Source organism: Equus przewalskii, chromosome 21 (assembly GCF_037783145.1).
Source record: "Equus przewalskii isolate Varuska chromosome 21, EquPr2, whole genome shotgun sequence".
In the NCBI taxonomy this organism is placed as follows: Eukaryota; Metazoa; Chordata; class Mammalia; order Perissodactyla; family Equidae; genus Equus; species Equus przewalskii.
Window position 1 is genome coordinate 18,663,273 of NC_091851.1, and position 12,044 is coordinate 18,675,316.

At 47.5% G+C, this 12,044-nt stretch overlaps 1 long non-coding RNA gene across 1 annotated transcript; it reads left to right on the top strand.

Annotated features, from left to right (window-relative positions):
• The first annotated feature begins 562 nt into the window (after positions 1 to 562).
• LOC139078287 (uncharacterized) lies at positions 563 to 8,479 on the top strand. Its single transcript, XR_011531205.1, has 3 exons — positions 563 to 727; positions 2,767 to 2,917; positions 8,276 to 8,479. It is a non-coding gene; the product is annotated as an uncharacterized lncRNA (long non-coding RNA).
• The last annotated feature ends 3,565 nt before the right edge of the window (positions 8,480 to 12,044 follow it).

Sequence of the window (12,044 nt, forward strand, 5' to 3'; positions counted from 1 at the left end):
TAAAAATGACTTTGGTGATGGTTGCACATATCTATGAATCCACTAAAAACCATTGAATTGTATTCATTAAATGAGTGAATTGTATGGTATATGAACTATGTCAGTAAAGCTGTAATTTAAAAAACAATAAAACTAGACCTAAGCAAAGAAGAACAGCCAGGTACGGCCATACGAGGAAGAGCCACTCCTTTGCCGAATGCTGCTCAGCCAGCTTCTCCACACTCAAAGAGACTCTAGAAGAAATTGTAATTACAGGCCCACGTCTACTTTAACTTTGCTCTTCAAGAAATTGACTGCTGGTGGCCACAATAAGCCCCTGCTCCCATTCCGTTTCAGCCTTGATGATTTAGATGCAGGTGTACTGAGAGGGGGTCACTCGCTGGCTTAAGCGCTGCATGGAATTAAAATGAGAACCAGCTAATATACATTTCTTTAGTATGTATTTGTTGGACACTTGAAAACTCTTGCAACCAGGCCACAGGTGGAGTGGCGAGCTCATAGTCAGAGGAGTGGCCTCTACCTTGGATGGTCAGTAGGTCAGTGATGAGTGACCCAAGCCCACAGTGGGGACCCAAGGATGAGCAGAACAGACACGTTCCTGCCCTCAGGGAGCCTCAAGTCTAGTGGGAGAGGCAACTATGAACCAAGTCATCAGCCCAGGTGAGGACCTGAAGGAAAGGTGACCATCCTGCAGGAGCTCCTAAGCAAGAGGCCACACCACCACCAGGTAGTTGAGAAGGTCCAGATGCACACTGGGAGTCTCCACTGGGACAAGAGTGGGGTAACATTCTGTTTCTTGGTTTGGGTGATGGTTACACAGGTGTATTTACTCTACGAAAATTCAGCAAGCTGCTTGCCTATGATTTGTGCATTTTTCTCTGTATATGTTATACTCTAATAAAAACTTTACTTGAAAATATTCCACTGTGTGGAATGTTTGAAATCAAACACAGACACCTTTCTGCATCTCTGTGCGGCCCCCAGCTTCCTATAGCTGTAATTCACACCCTCAGTCCATATTCTCTAGGCTCAAAACTCACCAGCCTTCATTTGGGGCCAGGAGTGCCGAGATTTTCCTGATCTAAGACTTTCCTACATGTTTTTATTTGGCCTGAGGTATGTGTGCCTGCTCTTCACAAACCTGGTATTTCTAAACCTCCAACCTCTATTGAAATGCCACCCTCTCCCGGAGGCCTGCCCTCACCACTCCGCCTGAGTTGCCTGGCGCCCTCCATGATCCTGTCACGGTGTTTGCGTTCATTGCACTAGATTCGCTGCACTTCTGTTTTTAAACATCTGTCTCCCATGATAGACTCTGAGATCCATGAAAGTCAAGGCTATGTCTTATGCCACATTTTATCCCCAGTGAGCAGCAAAGTGCTTGACACATAGTGTAGACTTGTAATACATTTCTGTGGAATGAATGAATGAAGAAATGGAAGGCAATGCTCAACCCCAAAGAGTTATATGGAGCAATAATGTGGCCTTTCAGGCATGGTGGCAAGACAGTGGGTGAGGTTTTATTGGCAGAATCTTGTGGCCCCCATTCAACCATCCTAGATAAGCAATAACTAAAGATTACAGATTATAATTACTCCCGAGCCAGTCTTTTAAGGAGAAGGAAATTCATGGAACAGCACAATGAAAGGAACAAAGTCCCTATCATTCCTGCCATCTCCTCACCCCTACCAACCCGGGAGATCTGTAGTGTCACAGCATATTGATTCTTAAGACAATGGCACAGGGGTAGTTCTGGCTCCTCAAAGGATGTGACTATCAAAGCATCTTTGTGAGCAGGCGTGATGACGCTTTTCTCATGCAGCAGGGAGAGACTTCAGGCTGTAATTTTACCCGAGGCCCCTATTATCAAAGCCATACCACCTCCTCCCCAACCTTAGAATGTACCTAAAAGTACTCCCCCAAAGGTACCAGGTGCAGCTGGGGAAGGTCTGTTAGTGTCAAAGGAGATGTTAGGAAAGTAGGACGAGCTTAAATCAGAGCTGGTCAGAGATGGGGCCAGCATCACTGAGTCAGCCCTATGTTGGTAACCTACCCTCACAAAGAAGCCTCTGGCCAACCTCCTTGTCCTGCTCTGACCAGTCACCTGCCCACAGCCCAACCCCTCACCCGAGTACAGCCCAATGCTCACTCCAACCACAGCCTGACCCTCACTCTACCAATAGCCTTACCCCTCAGCCTGGCCTCAGATGGACCCCCTAATCCCAGGCATAACCACTCTTGTCCTTGAATGCACATCTTATGTCTTTACCCAGACAGTAAACTTTCTGGAGCAAGTCACCAATATCCTCTCGGAGACTGAATATACAAACGGACAATGGCCAGACCATATCTGACAATAGAACTCTGACCCACAATCTGTAGGAACCAACCAAGGAAGCCACAAGCCTGCAGCAATCAGCCCAGAATGGTCAGGAACTGGTCAATGACTTCCAGCTTCTTTATTTTTTGTACCTCCTTCCAACTCAGGACTAACCAGAGAAAGCCAAATATGCTTCCAACCAATCACAGAAGATGCCCCCCTTCTAGTCAGGCCCCCTCCCACATCCCAGGCAAAGAACCTCCAATCACAGCACACCTGGAGCCTCCCTTCCTTTTTTCACCGTAAAGTTTTCCCACTCCCCCTGCCTGCTTTGAGTCCCTCCCTGCCAAACATAAGCGATGGTGGCCGACTCCCGTGCTATAGCAGGCTCTAAATAAATAGCTTCTGTTTGTTCTTATTTGGGTGGTCTCCATTTATTTTCACAGCTTTCCTGGATGTCCCACTAAGATACAGTCTGCACTGTATCTTATCTTATCCATCGCTACAGACCCCAGCCTTTGGCCAGGTGCGTCATCTGTAGATGCTACATGAGCCCCTGTGCCTTGCTGCTCATGGCTCGTCAATCCACGCCAACGTGTAAGTCAGCACTGGGTCTGAACTTCCTTCCCTCTGCATTGAGTTCTTAGCTACTTATTAGCAGTTTAGTGCCCAGGCTTTGTTGTTGGTTCCCATTTGTTTGCATCCTTCGTGGAGTTAGGCCATTCCTTTTCATCTCTTTGGCTGACTTTGTGCTTCCATTTTGTGTCGTGCTGTCAAAACTGTTGTTTGTCACGAGAAGGAGAGTCACAGAGTAGAACACAGGCATAGGCCCTGTAGGCCTGTAGACGAAGCCAGCCTCGTAGAACAGCGAGTCTCTGGTTCTCACTGGACCAGGATCCATTCAGACAAACTTTGCTGTGCGTCACCAATAAAGCTGGATAATGTTCTTCTTCCATCCCAAGACTCTGTCCAGAGACAGCCTTCTCTCTGGTTTTTATAGGGAGCAAATTGTCAGGTCTGCTTTTGGAGACAGCCAACTGTCAGGCCGAGGGCCCAAGACACAAGGTGCCCAAGCGTCACATTTCTGCTGACCGTTGCCAGCTCTCACGGGGACATCCACATATAAGTCCTCTCCTCGTCCAGGAAAAACTCCTGCTTCTTATATACATTCTCATTGGAATCCTAATTCTCTCTCTAAACAGCCCAACTTCACCAACGGTCATTTGGACCTTCAATGGCCACTCTGGGGAGCATGTGACTTGAACAAAATTGTTCATTTGAGAGGTGCTTTAGAAAACAAAGAGAATGAGTTGTTTTGATCCGTATGCAGTCTAGACTCATTTTCCTAGTAAATCCTTTCCTTCCTTGTCCTCCAGTTACTTCCCTAGATCCAGTCCTGCCTCTTCCCCCTCCTCCTTCCAACTCCTCCCCCTCCACCCCTTCATTGACTCCTCCCTCCTCTTCCCCTGCCCAGTCCCCTCGCCTTTCCCAGCAACTCCTAAGATCCTTAAGTGCCAGTTGCCTCTAAAGATACATCGCTCCCACAAGGCAGAGATGCAGACAACTGCAGAATTTAAACCTTGGGGGCTGGCCCAGTAGTGCAGGAGTTAAGTTCACACATTCCGCTTCTCAGCAGCCCGCAGTTCACCAGTTCGGATCCCAGGTGTGGACATGGCACTTCTTGGCAAAAGCCATGCTGTGGTAGGCATCCCATGTATAAACTAGAGGAAGATGAGCACGAATGTTAGCTCAGGGCCAGTCTTCCTCAGCAAGAAGAGGAGGATTGGCAGTAGTTAGCTCAGGGCTAATCTTCCTCAAAAACAAAAAACCTTGGACCAGAGCTGAGCTAATAACTGTAATTAAGGATTTCCCTAAACCCTGACAAAACCAGCAACTGTTCATGGAGGAGTTTAGAATCCTTTTGGAGGACATGTGACCCAGGGTTACCTAACCTTATATCAATTTTACACATGCTGGTCAGAACCTCAGATGCTAAATCTTGGATGACAAAAGCTGATTGGATTGACCTGTATCTCTCTTTCCACAATAAAACTGAAGATCAGAAACAGGCCCAAAAAGTGGGGCAAAAATCTCCTAAAAGCCATACATGAAACATTTCTAATAAAAATCTATTGGACCATAATGCAATGATACAAAAGAAGAAGAGCTAAGCTATGGTGCCCTGTTGTTTGGTCAAACCCTAACCAGGATATTGCTGTGAAGGTATTTCGTAGATGTGATTAACATCTGTAATCAGTCAACCATAAACAAAGATTGCCCTCGATAACGTGGATGGGCCTCATCCAAGCAGTTGAAGGCCTCAGAAGCACAACTGAGGTTTCTTGAAGAAGGAATTCTGCCTCAAGACTGTACGATAGAAATCCTACCTGAGTTTCCAGGCTGCTGGCCTGCCCTACAGATTTCAGACTCAAGACTGCAATGTCAACTCTACCTGAATTTTCAGCCTGCACTACAGATTTTGGACTTGCCAACCCCCGGAACTGAGTCACCCAATTCCTTAAAATAAAACTTAAAAATATACATACATACATATATATATATATGTACATATATATACTCACACATACACATATCTCCTATTGGTTCTGTTTCTCTGGACAACCTGACTGGTACAGCCCTGCAGATCAAACAGCTAGATGGCTCCCTTCCCAACTGACCACCTTTATTAACAAGGACACACATAGATATTGTAAACAGAAGGCACACTGGTAAAAGATCATCCTATCTGACAAAAGAAAAACCAAGACGAAGAAAAGCCCCTCAATTTAGGTCAATGAGGGCACTCCAAGGAAGGAAAAAGCATTCAATATCCTGCCTTACCTGTACACCTCCAAGGTAAATTAACTATGAATATAAATTGTCATCTTCATCAATTCCTCGTAGATATGGGTGCTGGTATTTCTACAATAACCCCCACTGTGTTCAACTTCTTCCTCGGAGTAAACATACCACACAGGTGACAGATATTTCAAATGGCACACAGAATTTCCCTCTCTCCCAGCCCATCACTTTAACCCTTGAGCCCTTGACTGAAAAACTTTCCTTCCTGCTCTGTGATACCACCCCTACCAATTTCAAAAGAAAAGACTGACTTCGCAAATGGGATTGTAATATTAAATGTACACCAGAGGGACTATTTTCTTGAGGTTCCAGAGGACTTTTCTATTCATAATGAAGTTGTGTCTGCTCTGCATATCCTTTCCCCTTCTCCATTATATTTGATCCATACACCAGAACAACTTCCTGACATCATTTGTGATTCTCTAAAAGAAATGCTTTGGCAGATATTTCACCAAGCGATCTCAGTGAAGGTGTGTTAGTTTCCTGTGGGTTCTGTAACAAATTAATACAATACCATAGCTCAAAACAACAGAAATCCATTCTCTCACAGTTCTGAGGCCACAAGTACAAAATTCAAGGCATTGGCAGGGACACACTCCCTCCAAAGGCTCTGGGGAGGGGGATCCATTCCTTGCCTCTTCCAGCTTCTGGTGGCTGCTGGCAATCCTTGGCTTGTAGTCACCTTATCCAGCCTCTGCCTCTGTCTTCACATTGCTTTCTCCTCTGCATGTCTGTGTCTCATCTCCCTCTGGCTCACTCTTCTAAGGATACTTGTTATTGCATTCAGGGTCCACCTGGATAATCTCCTCATCTCAAGATCCTCAACTTAATTACATCTGCAGAGACTCTTTTTCTAAATAATGTAACATTCACCGGTTCTAGGAGTTAGGGTGTGGACCTATCTTTTGGGGGCCACCATTCAACCCAGTACACAAAGTTATGATCCTAACCAAACCACCAGAGAATAGACCTCTGGAGGGATTCCAAGAGGCCATTATAAAACACCAACATTTAGCCTCTGATTTTGAAAAGGAAGGATGGAAAAAATCGGGTTGTAACCTTTACTCACATAATCTCTGGTACTCTGAAGGTGGCCAGTTGGTGGAACCAGATGATTTCAAATGGATATTAGTTGAACGAGTCAACAATGCTATACAGCTACAGACCCAGAGAAGCCTTCTTCCCAGATCAGAGCAGTCTCTGGGTCCTGCAGTGTCCAATGACCACCTTCCTTCAAAGGCCTGAGGCCCTAGACAACAGCCCAAGCCAAGAATTATAGGTACCTATTGGGCACATCCCAATCATGGGCCCTCCTTTTCCCTCACTGGGAGCAGGCGCATGTACCACTCTCATCCAGCTCCCTGGCGGTGCCTCTCAGAAGCACTCCTCCTAGGAGAAAGGTGCCCACTGCCACCCGGGACAGACCAGCCTCCCTGGAATGTGTGAAAGCCCTCCCTAGCCATCTCTCACAAAAAGCTGGCATTCTGAGACAGAGACATACTCTAACCCTCAGGAACACTCGGAGGCGCACGGTCCTTCATGCTTTCATCCATTCATTCATTCATGCATTTGTTGATTCATGCTTTCATCTATTGTCTCACAAACTTCCACTGAGCAACTTCAAGAAGGCCAGCACTAGCCTCTGAGCAAAAAGACAAATATGTCACAGTCACTGAAAAGCTCAAGAAGGTCACTATCTCCAGATACCACAGGTAAATAATGAAACTACAAAACACTACTCTACAAAGGAATAAATCAAAGACAATGGGGACCCAGAGAAGGAGGTAAATGGGATTTTTGCAAACCGTCCCCATGTGGGACAGAGTTATTAGCACTATTTTACACTTACGGAGAAACGGAGGATCAGAGAAAGTACGTGACTAGTCTGCAGAGAAGAGAGGAAGGGAGAAGGCATGAGAACACTAAAGTAGGGGAAGCCAGTCTTGCTTCCTAATTTTTTTCCTGATACTTGGGATTTTTTGCTTCCTCCATCTTTCCATTCCTCCAGGGTTCATTATCAAGGGAAATCCCCCTTTCTTCACTGTCTTCTCCAGAGATTGAATCTTGGCCCAGGAGAAAGGAAATGGAAAATGGCGTTGGGCCATCTTATTTGTGAGCTGGAAGGTTGACATCCCAGCAGAAATTGTCTCTGCCTCCCTAACTGGGATTGGAGTCATGCAGCCCTGCCTGGCCTCTCAAATTGATCATAGGCCACTTCTTCTGAGTTGACTGGCCTGTTTTAATTCGTTGTTAGGAAATATCCCTTATTAGCACGTTATTGCTCCATTTAGGAGTGAGAATTTGTCAGGGTAGCAAAGTTTATCCCCGGAACTTTCTCATCTTCCTTTTCATGACCATAGAATATCCCTATGGAACGTCTTCCCCACTCCTCCCATGACCCACAATGGGTAATCAGATCTCAGGGCTGGAGATAGTAACCTTGTATGTCACTTCTACTAGGAAGTAAAAAGAATTTGTGATGTAATGAGAAACACTGGTTCTTGGAGTTGGAAGACCAGACTATAAGGGTGGAATTCCAGGCACTGATAAAAGAAGGTGAGACATTCTACTAGAGACAGATTGCTTACTCTCCATGAAGGTTAAAGTAATGCTAGCTGAGTCCCCGCTGCCCACCTTAATTTTCCTTTTGCATTCCCAGGGCAGAATGAGTTGGAATTGTCACTATCATCAACTCATTCCAAAATGGCATTGCCAACTCTAACCCTTTTTTAGTAAGCCGTGTGGAAATGTGCGTGTTGGGCCTGGTCTAGAAGGAATAGCCAGATAAAAAGTCACAAAAGTGTCCAGTGGGCCTCAAAGAGTGTTAGCTGGGGGTTCAGAGCAGCCAATCTATCTGCTCTTTTCACAATTCATCCATCGGGCATTGCCTAGATAATACCCAAATCGAGTCTTTCTGGGGCTCTTGCTGTCCTGTAGCATAGACAGTCTGGATGGTCATTAAATCCATTTCCTTTTCCTGGTCATTTGGCTGAACCACATTTCTCCCTTGAATCTAAGTGGGGCCATGGGCTTGGACACAAGACCTAAAATGTCCACGTTAGCCCCCATACTCCCTCTTTGTTCTTTGGGCAGCTGGATGTAGACAATCTAGAAGAGATCTCCAGGACCTTGGAGAATTCCCAGGCTCTAGGAAACATTGGAGCTACACATTGGAAGGAGCCTGGATCCCTGAGTCTCCCCATGGTGATCTGTCCATGAGAGCTGCCCAGCCAAGTACGTTCACATTGCACAGAGAGTAAAAGAGAAATAAAGTTTCACTGTGCTAAGCCACTGAAATTTGGGGGTTGTTGATTACAGCTTTTAACCTACTGTAATTAGTCTCTGCCCCACTGAGAATTTTCCACCCTCGTGAATCTTCCAACTTTGTCCAATACCCTGCTTCCCAGCTTATTTCCTCTCCCGAAGAAAATTAAAAGAAACAAAAGAATATCTCTTAAGAGCAGAAGCAAACACAGCTGCAAAGCAAACAGCCACCCCAAGCGTCCCCAGAGCAGTGGGCTGCTTGCCAGGCTCCGAATAGGAATATCATTCCATTGCCGCCCACCCCCACCCTCTACCATGTCCACTGTGATGGGAGATGTCGCTAATTTCCAACTTCATTAATTTTAGGCAAGTATTAGCATAAATAGTCAAATCATAACTGGCCTCAAGCCCCTGCAGCCTCTGTTGACACAGGGATGGGCTGGGAGGATGCGTTACTCAGTATTTCCTTCCTGCAGAAACAACATCCTTTCCCCAGATACTCCCTAACCCATCACCACTGAGAGGTGGCCAGTCCTGAGCACCAAACTCTGCTGTTGTGAGGGTGGGAGAGGGTGGCACTGAGCCCTCAGCTCTTCACCCAGTGCCCCTGCTGACCACAGTATGTACCTGGGGTGAATGACACAATTAGGAGGATCAGGAAGGCTTAGGTTGTGGACCAGTCAGCATTACGGGTCAGCGTGTAGCCAGGAGTAGGGCCAAGCCATGGTAAGCTTAAAGGACAGCCCAGTGCTAGAGATCCATTTGGAGCTGACAAATAGAATGGATGTCCATGTTGTTCATAGGACCGATCCCAAGAAGTGGCAGCTTCAGCCAAGTCTTCCAATGACATGCATGCATTTGCACTCTTATAGGCTCCCATGCTATTCTGAACTGGGGAAGTTTTGGAAAAGAGCGCCATTGAATTTGTATTTTCTTTGAAGATTTAAATGAAAAGAGTCTCCAGGACCCAGATATCAAACCCAGAGAAAACTTTTGTCCGTAGCAATGGCAAAGCTCTCCCCCTAACTCTTCTGGGTAGCACTTTCTGCCATTGACTGTAAGCCCCAGGATGGCAGGGACTTTGCTTTATTCATCATCTTATCCCCAGTGCCAGGAACAGTTCCTGGAATATAGCTGGTGATTAGTTAACTTGTGTTGAATGAACGAAAAAGATTGCCCAGGCTTGGTGGGGTGGGAGGGAACTGGAGGTTGACTGGCCAGTCCCCACAAACAGGGTATCTGTCAGAAATATGGCTTCTCCATCAGCATTCTCTCCCATTCAGCATCCTGACTCTGAAAGTGATAATCACCCTGCACCATCTTCATGAAAGAGGGGTAGGTCCAGATCTCCTCAAACCATTCATGACCTCTTGTAGAGTTCCTTCAAGATGCCTCTTTAGGGGCTAGAGTCCAGGTTTATCGGCCCAGGGGTTAACTTCTCAGTTGTGAGATGAACCTTTCCTTTTTCTTTATTCTCATAAAGGAGCAGAGATAAACACAGGTGCTTAGGTTTCCATCTTAAATAGAAGCCCTGCCGCTGGATTACAAAGAACCCAAGGGCAAGCAGGGTCTCCAGGTCTCACTGCTCCAGCAATTTGAAGCCTTCCTATATTTGAGCATCTGATGAGCTGGTAGAGGAAACTCACAGACAATCTCACAATTCCTGCCCTTCCACATTCTTTTCCTTAGAGCTCTGGAATCTCTGAAATCCTCTTGCAGACCTTCTGAGGCCTGCCAAACTCTGAAATGGGGAGAGCCTGCCCCATCTTCTTCTAGGCATCCTATCCCACAATTCCTCATCACCAGTACTTGCCAGCAAGTCCAGCTGGCCTTCTTTCGGCTTTAGATCAGTATCAGGCACAGAATGTGACACCTGTCAAGTAGCACCCTACCACCCCAGCCCCAGCTTAAGTTTAACCGTTTCCTATTCCCAGTCATCCTTGAAAACTGAGCAAGCCTAGAATCAGATGTACTCTACACGGTTACCCCATCCCACAGTGTGAGACGGCAGCCAGTCATGGACACAGAGCCTGCTATCCAATACTCCCAGGTGAGGAGCTCCTGGTCTGTCCTTCCAGAGCCCTCTGCCCCTTTCCTTCAAAGAAGAAGCCCAAACCCAAGATTTTGCTTTTGGTCAGCTGCCAAGTCATCCTTACAAACCACCTTGCTTTCATTTCATCTCTCCATGGTAAGTTCCCAAAGATCCAAGTAAAAGATGGAAGATGTGAGGGAAAAGCTGAGGGCCTTAGAAGAGTTGTTTCTAAGCTATGACTATAACAGCTTTGATTTCCTGGGCTGGAGAGAGGGGTGTGAGTGGAGGTTATCCATCTCAGCATTTCTCCCATGTTCTGCTTCTTCTCCAAAGCACCTTCTCATCTAGGACCCCGAGACATCCAGCCCCTATGTCATTCACAGTCAGTGGGCACCAAGGCCATGAGTTCTCTGCCCCCTCCCAGACATCTCTCCAAACAGGCCCTAATCTCCTTGGCATGGCTCAAGACTTCCTCATGCCACACCTATATGGTGGCATCAGCCTCCCTGCTATCCCTCCTTTCTCTGCCACCCAGTGTCCAGCATGGTGTCTGCCACGTGACAGCAGCCTGGTTACTATTTCCATGTTGGCCAAATGAATGCTCTTTTTCTCTCTCCCTACCCAGGCCTGCTGGTCTGCAAGAGGCTCCTCAAACCCTCCCATCCACCTGTGTCCCCAGTTTCACACCTGGTCTGCTCTCTTTCCTCCTGGTTCAAATCCTGCCCTGCCAAGCCCCAGTCAGCTAACAAAAGCAGACACTGCTCTGGGGCCTCAACACATGTAACTCATCTAGCCTTCATGCCACTAGGTAGACACTACTCTTAGCCTCGTTTTATGAGGAGGAACTGAGGCACAAAGAAGTCAATCAGCTAATACCGGGTGGAGTCTAGCCTTGGAGCCACACTGTCTGCCCCCGGCCTTAACTATCCCAGCCAAAGGGCCTTTCCCACCCTCCAGCACTTAAAAAAACCTCCCTCCCCAGAACAAGGCCACTTATTTAGTGCGGTAGGGAAGTTTTATTCCGACATCTGATATGGAGAATATGCAGTAACAGTGCAGAAGTCGGTGTATGCAAACCTATGTGTCGTGGGGAGGGTCCCAAGGCTGTAACCACATCCTGTCTTGTCCCTTCGCCCATCACAGGCCAGCTCAGGCATCTGACCCCTTCCAGGGCTCTCTCCACGCCACCGCATGGAACAGAGGTGTTTGAGACCCTCCTCTGGCCAGTGGCCTGAGAGAAGGAAGAAGTTGCTGCAGATCCATCCAGGCAGTCCCAGGAGCCGACCCGCCGCGGCACTGCGCGGTCCAGTCCGCAGTCCGCAGATCCCAGGCGCTTGCTGCTCTCTGCTGGCCAGAGCCAGGAGCCCGGGGACCCGGAGATCGCGCCTTCTACGCTCCGCGCACCCAAGGGCACCAGCGAGTGACCCAGAGGCTGGGGAAAGGGCGGGAGGAAGGGGGACGCAGCTGAAGGAAAAGGGAGAGGGGGCCCGGGAGGGGAGCGGGAAGGAGCGCGGAGCGGACCGCGAAGGGAGAGGGCGGCCGTAGGCACCCGCGGCGAGGCAAGGG